This window comes from Sturnira hondurensis, unplaced genomic scaffold (assembly GCF_014824575.4).
Source record: "Sturnira hondurensis isolate 20B ecotype Veracruz unplaced genomic scaffold, ASM1482457v3 Scaffold0001872, whole genome shotgun sequence".
NCBI lineage: Eukaryota > Metazoa > Chordata > Mammalia > Chiroptera > Phyllostomidae > Sturnira > Sturnira hondurensis.
Window position 1 is genome coordinate 2,698,092 of NW_028074503.1, and position 7,898 is coordinate 2,705,989.

General features: G+C 43.4%; 1 pseudogene; it reads right to left on the minus strand.

Annotated features, from left to right (window-relative positions):
• Positions 1-456: 456 nt before the first annotated feature.
• Positions 457-1,839, minus strand: LOC118980071 (keratin, type I cytoskeletal 18-like; annotated as a pseudogene).
• Positions 1,840-7,898: the final 6,059 nt, after the last annotated feature.

Sequence of the window (7,898 nt, forward strand, 5' to 3'; positions counted from 1 at the left end):
GTTATTTCTGTGAGAAAAACCCAAAGTAGAACTTGTTTCTTTCTTGGAGGTCCCTGCTGATTCTTGACTCAGGCTTTGCAGTTGCCCTGCTGTGATGCTATCCATAAAATTCTGCCTCTCTGGTGGCAACATTCAGTCTCTGGACCTTCTGTCTGTGATTTACTACAGGTGCCATCTTTGAAGGATTTATGGCATCAACTGTTGACTGCTTATCTGAAACTTTTCATTTTGTGATACCACATCTATAGGCCTTTCTGATTCTATGGAAGAGACAGGGAACCATAATTCATTTTACTAAAGGTCACCATTATTTTTTTTCCCTCTCTATCCTGGGCCAGCTGAACACTCATGCTCTATCCCTAATCCTCTTCTTCTTGATTCTTCAAAGACCTCTCTGTCTACATAATCCTCCAAGCCTTCTCATCTCTATGGCACATTCTTTTTTTTTTTTAATGTTCAATGAACTCTGAACTTTTTTTGGCCTCCTTCCCCACCAAGGGATGTCCCACATCTGCTGCCTTTAATCCTCAAAACGTTGGTATCATTGACATCAAACACCACCTTGCCATCCACAGTCCTACGTGTCATGGTCATTTGGATGGTTTGCAAGGAATGGCTTTTGTCCAGAACACCAAGATCGAAGTCCTCCCCTTCTTCCAGTAGGCTGTGGTAGATGGCACTCTCAGCCTCCAGCTTGATCTTGATGTTCAGAGGGCCTCATATTTCTGGGCCTGGTGCTGCCCCTCTGCCTATGGCTGTGCCAGTGCTGACTCCAGGTGCAGTAGGATCCCATTGAGCTGTTCCACCTGCCTGGCATGGCATATCTCCACCTCTCTCAGGCTATTCTCCAAACTAGCCTTCAGATTATTCACTGAGTTCAGGTCAGTCTCCAAGGACTGGACCACACATCCCAGCTCTATGAGTGTCTTCTCAGCAGCACCTATCTCAGCAGCCTGCAAGGTGACCACTGTGGTGCTTTCCACAATCAGATGGGACTAGTACTTGTCTAGTTCTCCTTGGTTCTTCCAAGCCAGCTCATCATACTGAGCCCAGATGTCTGCCACAATTTTGCTGAGGTCCTGAGATTTGGGGGCATCCAACTCCACAGTAACCCAGAGATGGCAATCTGGTTTTGCAGACCATTTACTTCCTCCTTGTGGTCCTTCTTCATGAAGAGCAGCTCCTCCTTGAGAGCTTCGATCTCTGTCCCAGCTGCAGCCAAGTGATATTAGTGTCATCAATGACCTTTCGGAGCCCATTAATGTCATTCTCCACAGACTGGTGCATGGCCAGCTCTGTCTCATAGTTGTCTCTGAAGTCATCAGCAGCAAGATGGGCATTGTCAATCTGCAGAATGAGGAGGGCATTGTCCGTAGAATTTGCAAAGATCTGAGCCCTCAGGCCCTTGATGGTCTTAAAATAATGCCCCCAGTCTCTGACCTGAGGTCCCTTCTTCTCTAGGTATTCCCAGATTTTGTTCACCAGTCTCTGATTATCAGCCTCTAGGCTCTTCAGCCTCTTCAGGGAGGATGCCAGATGGTCATTCAGGGATTGCATAGTCTCCTTCTTGCTCTGGATGACCCTGTGTTTTTCAGACTTCCAGCCATCCCTGTAGCCAGGTTCCAGGATACCCAGCTGCCCCACATGCTGGTGGAATGGGAAACTGAGATCCAGGAGCCCAAGCCCTCCACACATACATAGATGTTGGTCGCAATGTTAGCTGGCCAGACCCAGTGGCCGGGCAGCTGCATGAAGTCCAGTGTCTGGCAGTTTGTGGAGAAGCTGGAGCATATACTGAAGCTCATGTTCAGGTTGGAAGGTGAGAAGCCAAGACTCAGGTTGAAGTCTATGGCACATTTTTGTACTTTATTTGGGTTCTGTTGTAAAATCAATTATTATTAGACCATATCCTGGAAAAAAAATTGTTTCTTGCTTGCAAGTATCAGGACACCAAAAGGTATTGACATCCAACAACCAGCTAACCATAACTTTTGAGACATTGAGATGACATAACCTTGGGAGATCAGTTCCATGGTAGCTCCATTTTACCAACAAATTAAATTGAGAAGTGCATTCTCCTACTTGTGGTCACCTAATTTGGTCCTGAAGTAGTGCCATGATCTGTGCTAAAATGAGAATATGAAAGAGAACCTCAGAAAGATCTCAAAACCATGGAAGTAGACAGAAGTAGAAACACATACTGGGTGACAAAAGGTGACAAGTACACTGAATATTTTATATCAGCAAAAAAATATTTCTAAAATCAAATCCCAGATTACAAATCAGAGTTTCACATATGGTAGAGTTAGTTATAATTCCTTTTTGAGATGCAAGATAACTTAGCTGGGTACCAGTCTAATCATCAAATATTTTTCATGAATAGGCCAAACCAGAACCTAGGAGCATATTTCCTCTGAAATGTGACTTCATTGTAAATTTTAACCCAAGTCATATTTTATAGATTTACACCTCCATTGTGAACAACTCTGAACTGAAAAAGAAAAAAGTTTTATTTTCTGTATTTTTGTCTTGAATACACTCTCTTTTATAAAACTTGTTTTTCTAAAAACATTAATTATTATGTAAAGTTAGTAATGTGTTGAAAAATACAAAAAAAGAAAATAAAAGCCATCTATACTCCCACCAGCCAGATGGAACTGATAAAATTTATTGTATTTTCTACATGTAACTAGAAATTGTTTCCTTAATTTGGAGCATACTAGTCACACCTTTGGGAAACGTGCTTTTATCATTTAACAATAAACTAAAAATATCTACATGATAGTTATATTAATATAGCACCTTTTTACTTTCTGTTTTTCTGACATATTATTTGTATGTCTCCAAAGGCTACAAACATCTATAGTCTCAATATTTTATGTAACTTATTAATCTAGTATGTTCCAAACCTCCAAGTACAAAAGTTCCAATACAGAATACAATTACCTTCTACACATTCCCACTACAAAATCCACCAGTTTATCTACATTTGTATACATGTACACTGCCTTCATGCTGCTACAAAGGATGAACTGATGTCAGACCAACCCCTTCACTTATGCACTGGGTCCTATCCCCTCGGGACATCTTAAGGACTTCACTCTTAAAACTTTCCCCTTTGTCATCAGTTTTTCTCTCTCTTCCCGTCACTGTCAAACATGTTGTCATATTTCTGTCATCTTAAAAAACTCTCCCCTGACCCTTCTGCCCCCAGCTTTAACCGCATTTCTTTGTACTCCTATACACTGTGTCCAGATCCACTCCTCTCATTCTCTCTAAAACAACAGAATCCGGTTTCACTGCTACCACAGCAAAATGCTCCTGTCAAGGTCACCAGTGACCTCCATGTTACCTTATCCAGTGATCCCTTCTCATTCCTTATCTTAATCTCTTCCAATTACCAACTGTGAGTCTTTCAGTAGGTCCCCCAATGGCTCTAAATTTGTTTTCCTACATATGACATGATAATAAATGTAAATGTAGTAAATTACTACATTTGTAGTAAATGACCTCTAAGATCCCTGAAAGTTACAACTGAATTGACGTTATTCAAACAGTGTAGCTATGGTGAACCAAGAGCAGCATTTTATACAGTTCTAAAAAATGTATACAGTTGGTCACTCCCTCCTTCTTGAAATCATTTTTCTCTGATTTATTTTTAGGACATAACACTCTCCTTACCTTACTGTCAGCTCCTACTTGGTCTCCTTTGCTGGTTCCTTCCAATTTCCTGTTCTCTAAACTCTGTAGAGGAGTAGGAAATATGACTCTTTCTTTTTCCATCTACACTCACTCTGTAGGTCAGTGATTTTCAACCCTATTTATGTGAGAATGACTTGGAGAACTTTTAAAAACTCCCCAGTGCCTGGGACTGACCCCCCCCCCCCAAGCTATGATCTAGTTAGTCTATGACCCCCAGGTGTTTGAAGCTCTCACAGTGATTCTATTGTACAGCTAAGGTTAAGAACAGATGGTCCCGGCCCTGTGTGATCTCAGCCAGCTTTAAATAATATCCATACAATGGTGATTCATATCTATATCTCACCTGAATTTTTCTCCTGAACTCTAGATTTTAATATCTGATTACTATCTTGACATCTCCATTTGAATGTTTATTAGTCATCTCAAACTTAACATGCCTAATATCAAAGTCTTGATTGCCTTTTACCCAAATTTGACCTTTCTACAGTCCTCTATACCTCAAAAAATAGCGGTCCTAATCTTTCAGGTGCCTAACACAAAAGCATTAGAGTCATCCTTGACACCTCCCTTTATCTCACACTGCATTTCAATCCATCACTAAATCCTGTTGACCCTACTTTCAAAATACATCCAGGCCTGCCCCTGCAAAAAACAACAACAACAAAAAAAAAAATACATCCAGGATCCCACCACTCCTCACCACCTCCATCATTACCACCCTGACCCAAGTCACTGTCATCTCTGACCTGATTGTCAGTAGCTTCCTAACTAATCTCACTGCTTTCGCCCTTACTTTCCTCCATCCATTTCTCAACAGAAAAATCAAGTGATGCTCTGCCAAAGTATATCAAATTGTATCACCACTCTGCTCAAAATCCTTCAGTGGCTTCTCATCTCATTCACAGGTGTTCATGTGACTACCATTGTCCTGACCCACAGTGCTTCTCTACACTCATCTTCTATCATTCTTCTCCTCATTCACTTTGATCCAGATACTGACATCTTTGCTAATCCTTGAACAACTATAGCATATTCCCACCTTAGGGCTTTTGCATTTGCTGTTCCTTCTACTTGGATTGTTCTTCCCTCAGTCCTCTACAGGCCCTGCCCCCTCACTCTCTTAAGAGCCTGTCCAAATGTGATCTTACAAAAGAGAGCTTCCTCACCAGCCTGTGTAAGAGAGCTCCACTACGCCCCACCCACTACCAGTCTATTCACGTATAGTTCCCTATCTTTCCTAACATCTCTTACCAATGATGTATGCATATATTTCTTCATATGTTCATTGCCTGTCTACCCACACTAGACTGGCTGTAAACTCCATGAGAGAGGAATTTTGTTAGTTTTGTTCAGTGCTGAATCCTCACCTACTAGAATAGGACTGACACAAAGTAGACATTTAGTTGATGTCTACTGAATAAATAAGAAAAAATGAAGCTATGGTGAAACAAGAGCTGGAAAGTAGAATAATGTCAATTCAGTTGAAACTTTCAGGGATCATACAGGTCATTTTCTGCAACTTTATCATGTCTTGTTTGAGAATACCAACTTAGCCATTGAGAGACCTACTGAAAGACTCAAAAGTGGAGTTTCTGGGAAAATGGCAGCGGAGTAGGACGGAGTGACTCCAGTTCTCGTACCCCTGGGAGAAAATCCTGGCAGATTTACTGAAGAACAGTGCAATCAATTACCCAACCAACAATTCCCCAGCATTTATGAAAATAAGAGACCAGAGATAGTGACAAACCAGACAGCTACAGGTCGTTGGGGTCTCAGGGACACGAGTAAGGACAGAGGCGGCCAGGCCAGTGGCAGCCATTGGCCAGCATGTAAAGACCTCGGAGCCGCGGCTGCCGCAGCGGTAGGAGCCCAGAGGCTTCCGTCTGTGCCCAGCGACAAGGGCGTCTCCCACAGAGGACTCATCGGGACCCTGGCACCTCTGAGTATAAACAGAAGTGGCAGTAGCAGGGCCGGTTGCCCTCGGGAGCCAGGCACCCCAGAGTAAAGTCAAAAGCAGCAGCAGCAGGACCAGCAGCTATTGGCCGGCGGGTAGAGACCTCGGAGCTGCTGCTGCTGCAGCTTCTAGAGCCCAGAGGCTTCTGTCTACGGCCTGCATCAGGGCGTCTGTCACAGAGGACTCATCAGGAGCCCAGTACCTGTGAGTAAAGACAAAAGCGGCAGCGGCAGGGCGGGCTGCCCTCAGCCAGCCCCAAACACCTCGGAGCCACCACAGCGGGCTGCCGCTGCGTTAGGGGTGTAGAGGGTTCCGTCTGTGGCCAGTGCCACGGAGGACTCATAGGGAGCCCAGCACCCAGTGGAGCATTGGGCCGGCTGCGGGGATCCCTGGAAGAGCTGGCTCCCTCCCTCACCATCTAGGTGGGGCTAGGTGGCAGAGACCTGTCTGCCTAGGTGTGCACGGAGGGTGGCAAGGACAGGGGGCCATGTTCAGTTGCGATCTCTGTGGTTGCCAGCCCACCAGCCTGCCAGCTCAGGAAATTTGAGAGGAGCATTGTCCTAACCAGTCAGTTTGGGGATTGGGCTGGGCTGAGAGGCACGCTTTCTGGAGAAGTTTTTACTGGAAAGTGGACTGAGGTGTTGTCCCATAAAGGCAGCTTGACTTGCTTCCCACCCAGCCACAGGACTGAGAAGGACCAGTACCAGATCCCATCAGACCCAGGCAGCCTGTCGGGTGGGCAGGGCCCGCACCCCAGTCTGGTAGCTTGGCTGGCGGTTGGTTGTGCTCCTGGGCCTACAACCCAGCCCACAGAGGGGTCCTGCTGAAACCAGAAAAACTGGATTAAACAGTTTGAAACCAACAAGGAAGGAGGGGGTTTTTTAACTATTTTTTTAAAACTTTTTTCAGTAATCGTATATATTTTTTTAATTTTATTGTTGCTGTATCTTTCAGTACTCTGTTCCTCTCCTTTCTTTTTTCCTGTTTTAGTCCTTCTTCCTTTCACCCCAAACTTATTGCTTTTACCTCACTTCTCTTGCCTTTTTTCTGTGTGTTTGTTGGTTTGTTTGTTGCTTTCTATACCACTGTAAATACTTCACAACACATCTCTTGGGTCTCACCCACTTTACAGGTTCCTGAATTCTATTACTGTAGTGATTAACTCTACTTGCTCACACACTACGTCTATGTACTATTCTTTACTCTCACCTACCTCAAAATCTGACCACCCACAACTTCACTGCTTTCTAGATACAACTCACAACCCTTCCTTTCCCAACAAGAGACTTATCTTTGGTCTATCCTTTCTTAAAAGTGGCAAATTGGGTTGAAGATTACAGTTAACACTATATAGAACCTGAAGATCTTCTATCTCTTCTCTACCAGCTGTGACTGTAAATATCATAAAGTACTCTCCTGCTGTCATAAACCACTTTGCCTCCCCCTCCAGCTGAAAACACACACATAAAGAAAGGAGTAGGTGGAAGTGAAGAACATCAAGATACCTTCAGGAGACTGCATCACTGAATTTCACAGGTATTCTACTACAGAAGTTCACACCATAAACCAGGGAGTCAGAACAGATCAATCTAAGAAGCTGAAACTAACAAGAAGAGTCTCTTAAGCAATGAGAAGACAAAGAAACAATGCCCAAATGAAAGAAGAGGTAAAAGTCTCAGAACTAATGTCAGATGAAAGAGAGGCAAGTCAGCTATCAGATATTGAATTCAAAGCACTAGTTATCAAGAAATTCAAAGAGCTCACAATGAGCTACCAGAAACTAGAGGGGAGCTACAATGGACTCTCCGCAAACTATATCAACTTGAAAAAGGAAATAGAAACTATCAGCAAAGGACAAGAGGAAATGAAGAATACAATTTCGGAACTGAAGAACACAGTAGAAGGAATGAAAAGCAGGATCGATGAGGCAGAAGATAGGATCAGCGAGTTGGAGGACACAGTAGAAAGAATCTCCCAGAAAGAGCAAGAAAGGGAAAAGAGGCTCAAAAAGAATGAAGAGGGACTAAGAGAAATGCAAGATAATATGAAACGTAATAATATCCGAATAATAGGAATACCAGAAGGAGAAGAAGAAGAACAAGGGATAGAAAACCTATTTGAAAGAGTAATGATGGAAAATTTTCCTAATTTGATGAGAGAAAAAGTTACACGAATCCAGGAATCACAGAGAGTCCCATTCAAGAGGAACCCAAAGAGGCCCACTTCAAGACACATCATCATT